This window comes from Acinonyx jubatus, chromosome A2, assembly GCF_027475565.1.
Source record: "Acinonyx jubatus isolate Ajub_Pintada_27869175 chromosome A2, VMU_Ajub_asm_v1.0, whole genome shotgun sequence".
NCBI lineage: Eukaryota > Metazoa > Chordata > Mammalia > Carnivora > Felidae > Acinonyx > Acinonyx jubatus.
In genome coordinates, this window is record NC_069383.1 from 66,820,987 (window position 1) to 66,839,299 (window position 18,313).

The 18,313-nt window shown below is 36.6% G+C and overlaps 1 protein-coding gene and 1 long non-coding RNA gene across 2 annotated transcripts in view; both read right to left on the reverse strand.

The window, feature by feature from the left end:
- The window catches only part of UMAD1 (UBAP1-MVB12-associated (UMA) domain containing 1), a 220,392-nt gene that overhangs the window by 162,860 nt on the left and 39,219 nt on the right, over positions 1-18,313 (reverse strand). The window lies entirely within an intron of this gene.
- Positions 400-9,382, reverse strand: LOC128315010 (uncharacterized). The gene is made up of 2 exons (XR_008297395.1): positions 7,225-9,382; positions 400-7,173 (listed from the first exon to the last, which is right to left on the reverse strand). It is a non-coding gene; the product is annotated as an uncharacterized LOC128315010 (long non-coding RNA).

Below are 18,313 nucleotides of genomic sequence, written 5' to 3' on the forward strand. Positions count from 1 at the left end.
GGAGTCTGCTTGGGATGCTCTCTCTTCCTCTTTCTCTGCCCCCCCCCCCCCATGCTCCTGCACTCACACATGCTCTCTCTTAAAATAAATTAATTAAAAAAAGAAAAACAGCAATAAAGTCATCTAAAATCCAATTAAATAAATACAAGAAGGTAATAATGCATAAAAAATAAAAAATCAAATGTCAAAATTAATAGCATTCATAACAATAAAACAATAGTTTTTTCACAAAAACAAACATTTAAGGTCTGTCACATCAGCAGGAAGTTATAAAGTTGAGACAAAAAATTATAGAGAATTTCCTTGTTCTTCTTTTAAGTAATAATAATTCTGACCTTGAAATGGAAGTATAGAGGACAATAAACAGGCTATGGCCAGGGCTTACAAGCTTGAGCTGTTAAAAACAGCTTTTGTAACAACAGAAATTTCTTCCAAGCTCTTCATACTCTAAAGTACTAAAAAGGTAAGTGGAATATAAAAATCCATCAAAATAGAATTTATCCTCACAAAAGTTAAAAATTATCCCTTTCCTCCCAAAATATTCTATAAATGTCATGTACTAGGCTGTGAATTAAATCTCAACACATTTAAAGATTATCATTTGGCCCACATTCTCTGACCACAATGCATTAAATTAAAAACCTTCACCAAAAATATAACCAAAACAAAACATCTCATATACTTGGAAATCTTAAAATATTTTTAAACAACTCAGCAATGAAGTATAGACAGTGAAAAATATATAAAACTGAAAACTAGTGGAAATAATACAAATTAAATTTGGAGGCTGCTAATTTGCATTTGAAGGGAAATACAGAGCATTTTAATGAATATATTAGAATATTAAAAAGCTAAAAATTGATGAGCCTAAAGTAAGCAACCAGCCTAAGAAGTCAGAATGAGACTAACAAAATAAATCCCAAAGAAAATGAAAAAAATTTTAGTTAGAAACAAAAGAACAATGAAATAGGATATAACAATGCAATAAAGAGGACCATAAATTCTGAAGTCAATCTTTGAAAAGACTAAGCAAATAGCAAAGGAAAAAGCAAACAATATTCGGGAGAGAAATCCAACATAACAACAAAAATCCCGGAGATTTAAAAAAAAAGATGTTATTTTAAAATGTCTCTGGCAATAAATTGTGAATTTTTTTTTTAAATGAGCAATCTCCATTGAAACTATAACTTAACCATATTGACTCCATAGACTAGTCAATAATTATTAATAAATTCATTCAGTAGATAAAAATCTACCCACTAAGGAAACACCAGGCCCAGAAAATTTTGCAAGTGAATTCTAATAAAATCAAATGTTATACAATTTTTTCCAACAAATTGTTTAGAAATAAGGAACACTTCCCACTCCATTTAATGAGTCTAATGTAACCCTTAACCAAACTTTTCAAAGACAGCACAAGATAGGAAAATTACAAATCTCACTCATAAAAATGTGTTGCAAAAATCTCAAGCCAAATATAAGCTAAGCGAATCCAATAATTTATTTTTAAAAATATCAAAAATAAAATATACTTTGACTTTACTTGAGGAATGCAAAGTTGTTTATACATTAAGGATTAAAGCAAAAAGTTACTTGATCAAGGGATCTAAAAAAAGGCATTTGATAACACTGCCAATTTATAATAAAAAAAAAACAAATTAAGAGTAACCTGATAAACAGTATATACTGTATTTACTAGTTGAACCCCATAAACATTATAAGCATTCTCTTCACAATCAAAAATGGAAAAAAGATGCTTGCTTTCCATTTCAACATACTTGTCAGAGATCCTAGATAACTCAATGAGATAAAAAATAAAAGCCTTAATGATTGGAAAGAAACAAAACTCTGAAATTATTTAATGTTTATGATTACCTACTTAGAAAATCCAGAAGAACCTAAATTATTAGAATTAAAACTTTCATCAAGATGGTTGCCACAAAAATCTACATGTTTTTATACTGGCAACAAACAGAACATACAATCTTTAAAAAGAAAACATTTTCAGAATGACAACAAAGTGAACACCCACATACCCACCACTCAATTTAAGAAATAGAATTTATGGTTAACCATGAAGTCGCCCTATCTCACTCTCCCTTCCCCCCACTTGAGAGGTAAATTCTCTCTAAATTCTGTGTTCCTTATTCTCTGTTTTAATAGTGCTACCATATTTGTTTATATCCCTAGTTTAATGTTTCAGAACCATATAAGTGGAATCACAATGACAATGTATATACAATACTCTTTAGCAATTCGCATTTCTCATTCCACATCATTTATTTATCTGGGATTTATCCATATTGCTGCATGTACCTTGAGTTGCTTTGTTTTTATATGAAAGTGCATTGTACAAATAAACCACAGATTATAGATCTATTCTGATGATGAACATGTGCTTTACTTTGTTTTACCATTAAAAGCAACATTGTTATTGGATATTTGTAGCCAATACCCCCCCAAAAAAAAAAACAAAAACAAAAACAAAACAAAAAGAAAACAAAAAAAAAAAAGGAAAAGAAGAAAGAACCTTGACTTAGGTCTAACACTTTATACAAAAATTACTCAAAACAGACCGCCGGGTTTATGGTATTTTTGCGATAGCAGCCCAAAGGGACTAAGACAGCATAAGCAAGAGGCAACAATAATATCTGGTCAGATCTATCACTTTAATGACCTTAACTCCAGCTGGTCACAAGACAGCATTACAAAATGTAATATAGGGACACATCAACAGACCCTTGTTTGGGACAAACGATTTCTAAGCAAACTCTAGTTAACCTACACACCTAGCTTTGTCCCTGCAGACTCAGTGCCTGATCTGCCAGCTCTAAGTCTCCCAATGGTTCGTTCACCTTCTCTCTAGAGTTTCTTCTGCTTTGTTTTACAGCATTCTACCCAACTTGGTTGGTGATTTTTGAAATGAACACTGACCTCTGGCCAATCCAGCTTACCCTCAGGGCTTATCTTCACAAAAGATGGTGAGGTAAACAAAGGGTAAGTCTTCCGGACTCTCATTGGTTAAGACCACAACTGAGCCAGTTTCCACTGTTCACATCCACACAAGTTAGTATCACTTAAATCTACATTGCAAGTAACCTCGAGCATGATATCAGTATTCACACATATATAATTCTGATAAATTTGAGAATATGGATAGAGAAACAAAAAAATAGAGGTTCATTTCAGACAAATAGGAAAGAACATTCCTTAATCATGATAAGAAATTTGTAAAATAGGTGAGGAATTATTATGCAAGGTGCCAAAAGACAGGGTATTGAATAGTTAATTAGCATTTTTTTAAATGTTTATTTATTTTTGAGACAATGTGAGAGACAGCATGCAAGCAGCGGAAGGGCAGACAGAGGGAGACACAGAATCTGAAGCGGGCCCCAGGCTCTGAGCTGTCAGCCCAGGGCCTGAGGCTCGAACTCACAAACTGTGAGGTCGTGACCTGAGCCAAAGTTGGAAGCTTAACCAACTGAGCCACTCAGGCACCCCAAGTTAATTAGCATTTTTAAGGTTAGGGCTCTGTTTCCTCTCCCCTTCTCTTACCTTCACCTCACTTCTCCCTCCCTCCCTCCCAAACCCACACACAGTCTCTCTCTGCTGGTTAAGAAATTCATAAAAGAGATCCATAACTGCCTATATTTGTATTACACAATATACACATGTGTATTTGGTATTTTGCATTCTTTCTTTTAACCGCATTTAATGGCAAAAAAAAAAAATCCTAATATTTATGCCCACTGTATCTGTTGAAACACTTTGTCTCCATGGGTATTCATTTCAGTCAAATCAGCTTAGCGTGTACTTACTATAAAATTTTAAGATGGCCAAAACATAGGAAAGCATATTGTTATATTAGTAGTAGAATTTGCATCTACTTTTGAGTTCTATCCTACAAAGGACAAATATATGGACTCATTTTAAAAGGTTTCCTTTAAATGTTTCAAGTTATAAAGCATGCAGTTTGTAAAAGATAACTATTAATTCCTTAATAGAGCATTAAACCTGGTCCCATTATATCCAAAATGGTAAATGCTGTCTAGCAAATATGTGGGTGATTAAATCAGGGTCTCTGTCCTTTGGGTGCCTGTTTAGTATAGAAACAATTTATAATACATATACCTCTACAAACTCAAGCTGAGCAATCAATAATTTTGTCTTCCTTCGTCTACAAGCAGCTTATTCAACATTAACTAGTAAATCAAGGGTGAAAGGGAGGGTTGTAAATCACGAAGAAAAGATTCATTTTACTCTTAATTCCCACTTGAATCTATGTAAAATGTTAAGTTACAGACAGTTAAGGAGAAGCTGTTGTTTTTGAATATGTAATTGCTATTTAGATGATAATGGCGTGGATGTCGCAGTAGAACCAGGATCCAAATTTGAATAAGGTCTTAATGAAGGAGGCGAGGAGAAGAATGAGGAATGAAATACAACAGTGTCAGCAACAGACCTTAATGAAGCAAATTACTCTCAGTACCTTTGTAATTCAGGAGGAGCTGCATAAAAAAAGTGACAACTAACGGATCAAAAGCAGGACCTTTGCAAACTAAACATGCTTAAAACATGACATCACTGTCTGGGCAACAAGGCATTGTGGAAGGCAGCCTCCGTGTTTGGGTTTTGCAGCTCAGATCGCAAAATAACTACATTAAAAGATCTGGCTAGGCAGACCAGTTTCCTTAGAAAGCATCTTTATATTTCAAGTTAATGACATTTGTGAACAGAAAAAGAATGTAAATGTCCAAAGATATCTTGGCTGATTTTTTAAAAGCACTAGATGTTAACAGTAAGAATAGTTTTAAGGCAAAATTAAGCTGAATTCTGAAACCTATAAAACTAAAGAGGTCTTTTTTTTTTTTAAGTTCCAAACTATCATCTATTCTCTTATTAGATTTATGAAGCACACAATGCATTCTGCTTAACAGGTGATAGAATCGCTGTGCATATTCCTCTTTTAAAATCAATTTCACTTTTTGCAAAATCGCATTTAGGCAACATGAGAGCATATGGCATTCCCAGTGCCAAATGGAACATACGTTTAGCATGTTTAAATGATTTACCAAAGGTAACATTGATGATGGTGCTAGAAGCGGAACACAAGGCTTCTGATTTCCAGGGAAGTCATTCAAGGCAAGTGAAAAGTGCCATAGTTACAGATTTAATTTGATTCCCAGAAGGGTATTTTCTCGTCTTCTAAGTAACAATAATTTAATGACCAAATCCATTCCATATTAATTTTATAGGCAGGCCAACAAACATGGTGGATATACTTTTTGCTGTACAGACTGATATTCACAAAGGGCCACAAAAATTGATTTTTGCCTATTTATCCCAACTCCTCAAATATGTGTAGAAATAATAATCCTCCTATCCAAAGAACGCTAGCATTTATCGTTATGTATTTCTAACGAGAAAAAACTCCTCAATACTAATTAATAAGTGCCCTGACACAGTCACGTTACAGTTTCTAGGGACCGACTAAAAATAATTTAACTTCAAAGATAAGAATGAGACAAAAACATAAGCCTGGCAATAAGAACGATTTGCTGTCATCTCCCTGGGCCACTGCTAAGATCTTAGGCACCACTGCAAATGTTTGTACTGTATTGGATTATTTTTTAAATCTAAGTTAAGATGGTCTATCCAAAAATAACAGAAACAACACACAGGATGGAGAACATACTGGTTAAGAGCACAGACTCAGGCAATCTAGTTTAAAATCCCAGCTCTGGCACTTATTAACTGTGCAATCTTGGGCAAGTTATTCAACTTCTCTCACAATTAGCTTCCCCATCTGTGAGTTGGGGATAACAGTACTAAGTTCTTAGAGCTGCTATGAAGATAAAATGAGTTAAGATCATGTGTCATCATGGTTATTTTCAGTGTGTGTCTTTAGATGAGTTACTTAAGCTTCGTGTACCTCATTTTCCCCAACTCTAAAAAATAACAATACCTAATGTTTTTAGCTACAATTTAATTGAAGCTTCGGAAAGTGCTTAAAAAGACCAAAAACAGTCAGTGCGCCTGGGTGGCTGAGTCGTTTAAGCATCCGACTCTTGATCTCAGCTCAGGTACTGATCTCACGGTCTTGATCTCAGTGTTGTGAGCCCAACCAAGCCCTGCACTGGGCTTTGCATTGGACACGAAGCCTATTTTAAAAAAAAAAATCATACACATACTGTTACCATTGTTATATTAGTTTTAATTTTTCTTATTAGAATCACTAAACCTTGTGCAATTCCTATGTTCTGCTGATACTTCTTGAACTTGTCCTTCTCTCTTCCCATCGCATGGCCTCTAACCAGCAATGCTGACAAGTGTGCTAACATGACAGGCCCCACTGTCTCCACCTCTTCTAGCCTTTCCTCAACCCTACATCAATCATTCATTTTGTAGGCTTTTTTGATGATTTTTTTTTATTTTCAAAAAGATCATCTGATTTTTGGTCTGATTCAACATGGCTTTTACATATTTTTATTAATCCCTACTCACTCTCTTCCCAAAATCACACACCACACGCAAACACTACTGGGTATCATCTACTCTTTTGAACACCTAGACTCCATGAGAACTTTGAATGCTGACTTTCACAGCTTATTCTAGGGAACACTGATTTCATCTAGTTTTGTTCCATGCAAAATAGCAACACAGATTTTTAATAATAGATTACAGGGCACAGATACTTTTTGTTTTTAAATATGTTCAGCAGTTTAAGCCTGAATTTTAATTTATTGCCTTAAAATGGAAATACTCAAATGATTATCAAAGTAATACATTAGATAAGTACAGTACTTAGAGCCAGATGATTATATAAAACACCTATTAAGCATTCTGTGATGAACAAACTGAACGTGAACACTGCACAAAGCATGTGACCCAATCCAATCATATTTACTTTACCCTACACATTTCATTATGTTTACAACATAACTTGAGTGAGTACCGTCTTGGAACACTTGAAGTTACTTTCATTGATTTCATTCATTGGAGGACTTCAAAGCACTCTAATAATGTAGGTGGTTATTATGATTAAAAACTGCAAAGATCCTACTTTTTATCAGCCAGTTATGTTTCCAAAACACAATCTTAATTTTCCTGAAAAAAAAATTGTAGTGCATCATTTATATAAACTTCATTACAATCCTCCTGAAAGTACATGTGCTCATTTCCTTTTTTTCCTTTATTTATTTTGAGACACACACACACACACACACACACACACACACACACACACACACAGAATCTGAAGCAGGCTCCAGGCTCCGAGCTGTCAGCACAAAGCCAGACGCGGGGCTCGAACCCACGAACCAGGAGATCATGACCTGAGCCGAAGTCAGACACTTAACCGACTGAGCCACCCAGACGGCCCTATATGCTCATTTCTTATTTTATGCAGTTCGGTTGGAGCTGGTCTAAGCAGAGATCTCTTCTGACCATTGCATAAAGGTTTTAAAAAGAAAGACTGGTTTGCAAGATGTGAGAATAGGAGCTCCTTTCAATTCAGAATAATAAAAAGGTCAGAGAGAACGTCAGCAGTGCTGAGTTATGTGGCTCCTGTGGTATCATTTCTCTTCTGCATGTGGACCTGCATGCTGGCTCAGGCCACACTCTCTTTCCATCCAGAAAATGAACACTGTTCAGGATCAGTCTCATCTTCCCTATTTTACTCCTACCCAAATAAAACACAGCACTATTTTTTTCAATTGATGACCATTTTATGATTAAAAACTGTAAATTAAACTGACATTTTGGTATAGAAGCATTCTCTAAGGCAACAGTACTTTTTAAAATTTATTTTTAATTAACTAACTAAAAAAAATTTTTAATATTTACTTATTATGAGAGAGAGGGTAGGGAAGGGCAGAGAGAGGAGAAAGAGAATCCCAAGCAGGCTCCATGCTGTCAGCACAGAGCCTGCCACGGCGCTCAATCCCACGAACTGTGCCAAAACCAAGAGTCAGACACTTAACTCACTGAGCCACCGGGGCGCCACCTCCACCCCGACTCCCCCACCAAGGCATCAGTTCTTAAACTTTGTGATCTCAAGACCAGTGTTATGCTCTCAAAAATATTGAGGACGTCAAAGAGCTTTTATTTGTGTCAGTTATATCTATTGATATTTTATCATATTAGAAATCAAAACAGAAATTTTAAATATATTAATTCACTTAAAATTACATTTTGCATGTTAACATAAATAGCATGTTTTTATGAAAAATGACTATATTAAAATACACAAATGTAGTGGAAAGACGGGCATCTTATATTTGTGAAAATCTCCTTTAATTTTTGGGTGTTTTAAACTTTTTTTATGTTTATTAATTTTGGAGACAGAGAGAGAGACAGAGTGTGAGCAGGGGAGGGGCAGAGAGAGGGAGACACAGAATCCAAAGCGGGCTCCAGGCTCTGAGCTGTCGGCACAGAACCCAACGCGGGGCTCGAACTCACAAGCTGTGAGATCACAACCTGAGCTGAAGTCAGACGCTTAACTGACTGAGCCACCCAGGGGCCCCTAAAATCTTTTTTAATTTTTGGCTTAAGAGTGGACAGCTGGATTCTCCTATCTGCCTCTGCATTCAGGCTGTTGTGATCCACTGTTTGGCTGAAGTATGTTAAAACCCAGGGTCACACAGATAATGCACTTGGAAGAAGGAAGGCTTCATAGAGTCCATGGAAGTATCTCCTTGAGAACTGCCGTTCTAAAGTAGGTGTGTGTAATTATATTAAAACATAATTAAACATCTCACTGGCCAAACAAGAAATAAGTAAAAACAAACAAAAAAAGAACAATCTCTCAGGGGCTCACCCTCCGCCTCTGAATTGGTTAAGACAAATTCTTGGAATCATCTGCACTGTAGGCAGCTGTACTCTGGGATGGTTTAAGGCCTGGGTGGCTCAGTCGGTTGAGCATCCAACTTCGGCTCAGGTCATGATCTCACATCTCGTGGGTTAGAGCCCCGCGTCAGGCTCTGTGCTGACAGCTGACAGCTATTTCTTGCCACGTATGTGGTTACATCCATACAGTGGACAAAGTTTATTGTTCTTTGTATTTAATAAATGAAAAATTAAGAGTCCTAACAAATTGGTGCTTCACTTTTAAAAAAGTTACAATTTCTACAGGTGAAATAAATTGGAGTGAAAATTGGTTCTTCATTCTAAATGTTGATGAAAGACTGGTTTAAGTGGCAACCTTACATAAGAACAGGAATTTGTAATTCAGTAATTCAAGGAACTGACATGATTTTTTTTTTAGAGAGCTTTAGATTTTATTTATTTTTTTTATTTTTTAATATATGAAATTTATTGTCAAATTGGTTTCCATACAACACCCAGTGCTCATCCCAAAAGGTGCCCTCCTCAATACCCATCACCCACCCTCCCCTCCCTCCCACCCCCCATCAACCCTCAGTTTGTTCTCAGGAACTGACATGATTCTTACTGGAGAACCCTCATTTTAGGCACATTTCCAAACTCTTAGAAAAAAAGAGTTACAAACACTGAGTGGGTTTTAATCGCCATTTTAGTGAGCCACAGTAATTATTTTTGGCAAATAAAATAAACTACATCTGTGCCCAATTATATGAAGAGTCATTCACTCAAAGTTTGGCAAGGAAGAATTTCAAAAGCAGGCAGTAAATTTAGTGTAGTGCTACCAGAAGACTGGCTGATGGCATTCTCCTGAAATTCTGCTGTGGCTAGTCTTATGGCTTCAAAGAACACATAATAAATTTATATTCCAACAGAACTGAAGAATAAATATAAGCAAAAACCAAGTGCCTTTCCCCTGCATCTAGAAAAGGGAAGTTGTACAGGTGGGCATAGCAACTGTTCATCAACACAAACTATTTGCTTTGTCTGTGAGCATTTTTTACAGAAAAGAAAACAGGGTACTCATGGTCAGGTAGGGTGGGTAGTCTCACAGCTCGAATTAGGATCAAATTTTACTCACAGTAATATATTTCAAAGATTATAACAGAGGTCAGTGGAAAAATAAGATTCAATTTAAAGAAAATCACTTTACAGGTTATTTTTAAAATATCTGTCTAATGCATTAATACGTGCCTCTCAGGGAGTCTGGGTGGCTCAGTTGATTGTCAGACTTCAGCTCAGGTCATGATCTCACAGTTCATGGATTCAAGCTCCACGTTGGGCTCTGTACTAACAGCTCAGACCCTGGAACCTGCTTCAAATTCTGTGTCTCCCTCTCTCTCTGCCCCTCTCCCACTTGCACTCTGTCTCTCTCTCTCTCAAAAATAAACAAACAGTAAAAAAAAAATAAAAAATAAATTAAATAAATAAATAAATAAATGAAAACAGGTGCCTTTCATTTTTGTCCTTGAGGGCTGTTCATTTGGAAATTTTAAGAATTGATTAAAAAGGGGCGCCTGGGTGGTTCAGTCCCTTAAGTGTCCAACTTCAGCTCAGGTTATGATCTCATGGTTCATGGGTTTGAGACCTGCATTGGGCTCTGTGCTGATAGCTCTGAGCCTGGAGCCTGCTTTGGATTCTGTGTCTCCCTCCCTCTCTGCCCTTCCCCTGCTCCTACTCTGTCTCTCTCTCGCTCACTCTCTCAAAAATAAACATTAAAAAAAATTAAAAAATAAATAAATAGGAGCACCTGGGTGGCTCAGTTGGTTGGGCGTCCAACATCGGCTCAGGTCATGATCTCATGGCTTGTGAGTTCAAGCCCCGTGTCGGGCTCTGTGCTGACAGCTCAGAGCCTGGAGCCTGTTTCAGATTCTGTGTCTCCCTCTCTCTCTGCCCCTCCCCCACTCATGCTGTCTCTCTGTCTCTCAAAAATAAATAAACATTAAAAAAAATTTTTAAATAAAATAAAAAATAAATAAATAACCTTAAAAAAAAAGAAAAAGCAACTTGAGTGTGACTGAAACCCAGGTTTCCTGCCTTCCAGACCAGAATTCTACTTCATAAAATATCATATTTTAAAAATTAGACTTAATAAAATATGTAACATTAACACTGTACTGAAGTATTTCTTTAGAAGTGCAGGACCTCCAGGCCCTGAACAAGAATATCAATTATATTGCCAACTTGTGAAAGAGTGAGTTAATAGAAATTTCGAGTTCTAAAATGTGAAATAGCCTGTCATTTCTGTACCGATATTCTCAAATGCCATATTTTTTAAAGCCAAGCTACAAATAATTTATCCCATAAAACTTAGCTTTCAATCATAATAATGGAAGTAATGGAAAAGCAAGATAATTAGACATCTATGTAGCGATCACTTCTCTACCTTGGGAATCCCTTCTGCAGAATTCAACTACATGTGAATATATTTCTATATACCTTTTCTGCCTGAGTTTCAATCTGAATTTCAGCTCCACTCTTTATTAATCATGACCTCCTCTTGTTGAGGAAATTCATAAAAGAAGACAAGAGAGGTCAGAAATAGAAGAGAGAAGTACAGCTGAGAGCACAGAAATAGCAAAAATGGTTACAGTGAAATCTTAGAAAAGATAAAGAAAAATGGCAGAAAGTGAAGACATCCGGGTGTCCTCAGTAGCAAGGGATCGGAGGCACACGTAAGAAAGAGAGTCTCCCGTGAACTAACCACAGTGGGACCTACACCTGCAAGATCTTGGATATGCAAAGGGGAGGCTAATAAACAGGCAGGCGAGCCCCTGTACCTGTTCTGTTAATCATCCTAATCACACTAGTCTAAGGCCAGGACCCTGCAAGGCAGGAGAGTAAGGTCAACTCTCAATCAGAAAAGCAGAGAGACGCAGAACATTTAAGTGAAGGAGGTGAGGGGATCAGAAAAAAAAAAAAGGCTACTTTATAAATATTTCATCCTCCACAAAGCAACACAAATTTACAAGCCTGGGAGAGAGAGAGAAATCTGGAAGCATTCTTAACAAACAAGGGATAGGAAGCAGAACCAAGCAGTACAGCTTCCAGTATTATTTTTTGAAGGTGTGAAGTGTCACGTGAATTGTCGTTAGTGCGCTTTACTGCTTTCGTTCAGCAAATGCGGAAACTGTCACAGACACAGCTCCAACTGAAGGCCCCCAACCTTAGTTTCCCCTTAAGGTTTTAAGTTATAGGCTACAACTTCATCCTTATAAGAATTTTCTGGGCCCTAGGCTCCACAGTGAGGGAGGAAACTATATGGTTCACTCCTTTAAAGCTATATGTATATATTTAAAAGGTAAGATGGGTTCCATTCTGCCTCACACATTTTTCTCTATGCGGAACAGAACATGCTAATTAAACGCTGACACACAAGTGAAATATTAACCAAATCTCTGCAGAGGTCCAGGTGTCAAGTATATGATTATTTCTTTCCATAAATGTTTAGGTTTAGAGGATCTCCCCCCTCCCCCTGCAAAGAATTACTTCCTTCAGTGAGCATCTCTAAATATTTGAAAGGCTTGTAAGTGGGTAAAACATCACCACCCTTCATGAAAAGAAAGTATTTTTACTTTGACTTTAATTCAGAACTTTCCCTCTCTTTAAATATAGTTTTCTGGATATAATCTGACTAGAAGTAAGCAGGAGATTTATTTCCACTTATATAAATAGTATTATTTATTACTCAGAGCCTAGTTTAGAGGTTTTACAATGCAAATTCATCTACTCTCTCTCACTCAACTCAAATATTTACTGAACACCTAATATTTATATGGCATTATATGAGCACTAAGATTGTAGACCCTCACAAGTTGTGGTTCCCTGGCAGTTGTGAAACTGAAAAATCTATCTGCCCTTCGTCAGTGAAGCTTTAGGGGAAAATGTGAAAAGCTTGGAGGAAGGAAATAGTCTTTCTGGTCCTAAACTTAGAACTAAATCTATTTCCAAGATGACCTTCCAGATTGGAACATCACATCCACAGACCACCCTAGGGATGCAGGGAGTTTCTGAAGTGAAAATTTCCAGTGCTCCTGGTTTAGGTCAGTCTGGTGCCACTATTTTTAAACAGTTTAAGATTTTCCTATTTTAATGTAAGTAAAAATAAAACAAATCTGCACTTTGAATTCATAAATTCTTATAAAATTCAAAGGAAATTAAAATCTCAACTTCAGGCCCAAGTTTATGAATGGTTGGTTAAAGCATAAACATATTTAACTTTCAAATCGTCAGTTAAAAAAAGAATCTAAGGGACTTAAAAAACTCATTCTATATTACCTTAAAAAAAAAATGAGTCTGAAAAGAAGGAAAAGCACAAAATTAAGAAAGGTCTGACATTCCCCCTAATCAGTGACATCAGCACCCCATCCAGTCGGGGGAAACCAACATCCACAAAACTCATTACTTATATGTTGCAGAAAAATTCAAGGTCTACTTTTGGGGATGCAAATCACTTTGAGAGGTGTTCATTTTAAGACAAGATTCTCATCCACCTCACCGTTAAATACTTGCTAAGGAAGAGAGGTGGGTCACGATAACAGGGGCTGAACAGGCCAGGAGGGAAAGAGGTCGCTACAAACAGAACCCAAGAAGCAAAGCTGTAGTCCCCACAGGAAAACCTGGCTATCGGACAGTTCAAAAGCCTGGACTGAACTGCCCAAACAGGATCTCCAACTATATGATCTACCACAAAAAAAGGAAAAATATTCAGACAGGCTAACGTCTGCTGCAATGATTCAATCTCAAACATGTGACTTTGTTAAGTCACATGGGTCTGGTTCGAGAAGCAACTTCTAAGGAAAAGGCTAAGTTCTAAAAACACTGAAAAGTCAACAAACATTTCTCACTTGAAACTTCTACCAATTTGGTTGAAACTGATGGCAAAGAGGGAGGGGGAAATTGCAGTCACATATATTTATTAAAAAAAACACTAAAGGAATAAGTTTCTATAGTTAGTTTTTAAAGTGAGAATTGCTATATATTGCAACCTTCTCATAGAAATTTGACCTATTTATATCTTCATTAATTTCATCAAAAAAAAAAAAAAAAGATTTGATGAAGCTTATAGCAATTCACAATAAATAAAATCCCTTCACCAGCACAGTGTTTAGCCAATGGGCACGCAATAAGTATTTGAGTAGGCACTTGATAAATAGTTATTGAATAAATGATTAACTTACTGGAAATTCAGGAATGGTTTACAAGGATTCTGTGAATCTCGTGAACTTGTAGGTGAAATATTGGGCCCATGGGTACATGGGCATTTTTTCAACAGATCCTCATACAGTCCATATCCAAAAAAGGATACAGCTTACTTTGAGTAATGGATGAATTGTTTATCTTCCAGGCAGTCCACTATTAATATTGCTTGCTACTGAGATTCTGATAAGAACTTGACAACCAAAAGATTCAGATAACACACTTTCTGGGTAGAACCTGAAGTCCAGAAATTCTCTATTTCTAATTAAAAGCAGAACTAAATGCTTGGACAATCAAACAAGTAGAGGGTCAGACTGATAAGGAATCCACTCCAAGCAACGGCAACTCCCCCAAAGACAAGGCCATTTAACAGCCCTTACGAAGTGGGCTGAGGGAATACCAAAATTTTCCTACAAAACACTTCTGGTCTCATTAAACAGTTATTTAAGCAACCAAGGAATTCTGATTTATGCTTCTCAAACTGGAGGATGAATACCTCCAGGAGTATATGTGGCATGTGAGAAGATACACAATGACAAAGGAAAAACACTGCAAATCTTTTAGCATCTCATTTACTGTTTGATGTTACACAAATAAAAGCATTTTATGTTAAGGGGCACCTGGGTGGCTCAGTTGGTTAAGCATGGGACTCTTGGTTTCGGCTCAGGTCATGATCTGATGGTTTCATGAGTTTGAGCACCACATCAGGCTCTGTGCTGGCAGCATGGAGCCTGCTTGGGATTCTCTCTCCCTCTGTCTCTGCCCATTCCCCGCTCATGCTGTCTCTGTCTCTCTCAAATAAATAAACTTAAAAAAATAATAAAGCATTTAATTTTTTTTAAGTTTACTTATTCACTTCGAGAGAGAAAGAGCACAAGAGGGGTAGGGACAGAGAGAAGGAGAGACAGAATCCCAAGCAGGCTCCACACCATCAGTGCCTGATGTGGGGCCTGAACTCATAAACAATGAGATCATGACCAGAGCCGAGATCTAGAGTCGGATGTTTAATCGACTATGTCACCCAGGCACTCCCAGAAAAAAACCATTTCATGTTAAAACAATCACAGCTATATTATGCACTGAGTGCAAATTTCACATGAGTTGAAGATAACACCAGCTCTGTGGGGGAAAAAAATCCTTGAGACAAAGTGTCCACCCCAAAGGCTTTAGGGGAGCATATTCACACTCCTTCACCATTGGGGTGCTTTGGAAGAGAAGTTCAAGCAGAACTGCCACAGAGAGACACAATAATTGTTCAGATTGGATTTTACATTAGCCATTTTTTAAAGTCTCTGAAGGATACCTATATGCTATCTGTTTTAAAGCAGATACATTCAAGGAAACCCTTCAAGATGAAATGGGTAAGTTATCTGTTTCATCGGTCTTTTAGAGATAAACAAATTGAATATTGCAACTTGTCTGGCAAACACGATGATTCTGATGTTAGAGCAATAAATACTACGCAGTTCTTTTGGATGAAAATTAGATAGCAGAAGTAGCAGGCAGTGAGGGACGTGTCCAAAAGAAAAAACAAAATCTACACAATCAGCACCGTTGTAGAAGATTGTAATCTCCCCCTTCAGTCCAGCAAAGGGTCAGGTGCACAGTTCATCAAGAAGTGGTATGTGCTCATCAAGATTTTAATAGGTGAAAAAAATAAGAATTTAAAAAAATAAAAAATGCAGGGGCACCTGCGTGTCTCAGTCAGTTAAGCATCAAACTCTTGATCTCAGCTCAGGTCTTGATCTCACCATCGTGAGTTCAAGCCCCACACTGGGCTCCTTGCTGGGCCTGAAGTCTACTCAAAACATAAAAATAAAATAATAAAATAATGAAAAATAAAAAGAAGTGCAAAACAACCTGATTTACCCTTGCTGAAAATTACCTGATCTGCCACAAGAATATTCCTAGAGTCTGCTTAGAACACACACTAAGACTGAAGTTCTATAGAACTGGGAGCAAGGAGAGAAGGTGTTTACTGAGCACGCCAAGTTTAGGTCATCGCTGGTTCCATTTCACATAGTCAAATGCCCAGGAAAAATCAATAAATCTGGGACCAGTTTTATGTTGTTCTTAACAGGTTTCAGATGGGATGTCTGAAAAGGGAAGTCAACAAAACAAAACAAAACAAAACAAAACAAAACAAAACAAAACAAAAATGGGAGAGAGTCTACATCTGAGTCTGGTCTGACAGGCCCTACCCATGGAGTTATTAAGGGCAAACCAGTTGGCAAGGATCAGTGCCCGCTAATCAAATCTGACTTTGAGCAGTTCTAGAGGCAGAAAATCTTTACAGAGTACTTTATTTAGCTTGAGCTTGTGAGTCATTTGTACTCTCCCTGTATGAGCGAGAGTTACTGGCAACAAATAAGGAAGAGCCTTGAGATCGATAAATTTCAGGCAGTTGACATCAGTTAATAGCTGGGGAAAAATATGCTTCTCCACGATCAAATGGGATCTGAATTTCCCCAACTTTACTTACCAAATTCATACCACAAATTATTCTATTCTCAAATCAGGCCTCATGGCCAATTCCAGCGGCTACACTCAGGTCTTCTAAGAAGTGTTTTTTTTCTAGAAAATTATTATTTTATGCTAAGACACATCTATTAATATATGATACAATTTTTACAAATTATCTTTATCATGAAAATTCACAAACCAGGCCGTATTTGGTTTTATGATTTTTTAAATCTAATCATTCTTAGCAATTTCAACTCTGAAAGAGTTTCATATGAACTCAAGAAGAAAACAAATCACACTGATAACAGTATTAACAGAAACACACAGAGATACAGTAGGTTAAAAGAACCTCATATAAAGAAAGGTTGACAGTCCGTCTCTCTTCCACACCCTTGCATTACTAAACCCAACTATGAGTGCATAAAATGTAATAATGTGAATAATGCTGCTTAATTTATAATCAACATTTATGATCAAGTGAGAAGACAGGTGTAGAAAAATAAAGAACCTAAAGATGATACCTGACTGATAATTAGCAACATACAAAGATATAAAAGATGCTGAGTCTACTAAGAACAAGAGTGGACATATCCGTGTCGAGGTGCACATGCTCAGAAGCAAGGTTTCTTCATTCAGGGCCATGGTACAAGGGGGTGGGAGTAGGGGTCAGATTCTGTCCATAAAATTCCACTGCCAGAAATTCAGTGTGTTACAGCTGCTAATGCCAAAGAACATGAAAAGCCTGACTGTTCTTGCACTGAGACTAAATATTTAGGAAGTTCTATGGCTACAAGTAACAAGGAAAGAGCATGGTTGAGAAGCAGGTAACAAAAATTAAATGGACAGAATCAGAGTAAAAATCAATTTACTAGGTCTAGAAAAAGTTAGGAGGACAAAGTTAGCAGATTTTTTTCTCTGCACATCCTTTCTTAATAGAACATAACCATTCTTTGCTATAAATCAATCCTAAAGTTGGCTGAGCTTGAAAATTCTGTCTGAGATCAACTATGATGGGGAAAATGTTGACAAGTAAACAAACGATTGAACGCTTACCTGCTTGGGAGCAATAGTGCTCTTCTCTACCTGGAGAACATGCTAAGTTCCTTCTTCAAAATGTTCAAATGTCACCCAGAGATAAACTCCCAACTACTTAACAGTGCTCTTCTGTAAGTGTGGAAAAAAACCAAAGGCTTGTTTTCTTTTAAAATTAAACTTTCTGATATATTTGCTACATGTGCCTAATGATTTGACTGAAATAAAAACTCAGCCTTCGGCCAAGACATCATTAACAGACATTCCAGATCAACTGACAATAACGGCACTGAAGAGAGATTGCCGTCCTCAGAGAGACCTTTTTTAAATAACCAACATGTAAAAATAACACGTGCTTTTAACTTTATTAACTAAACAATCAATACAAAAACCCAATGCAGAGGAAAAATTATTATATATATATTCACAGTATAATTAGAATTTAAAAGTTTAAACTTAAAATTCCAGAGAAACAATTGTGCAAGATAATTTAGTAAGAGGACATAAAACTTCGTATTCATGTTACTAAAATTACTGAGTAGACTATAATAAACTACATAGGTTATAAGTTTATGCAATCCATTAAAAATGATACAGCTTACATAAAAATGTTCTAAATAAAATAAAATTTCACCTTAAAAGTGACCTTAATGTTTAAAGGATGTCTCCTAATTCACTAGAAGTTCCTGATACACACAGGAATAAAAGGATCATCAACATCCTGGAAAACATGAGAGAG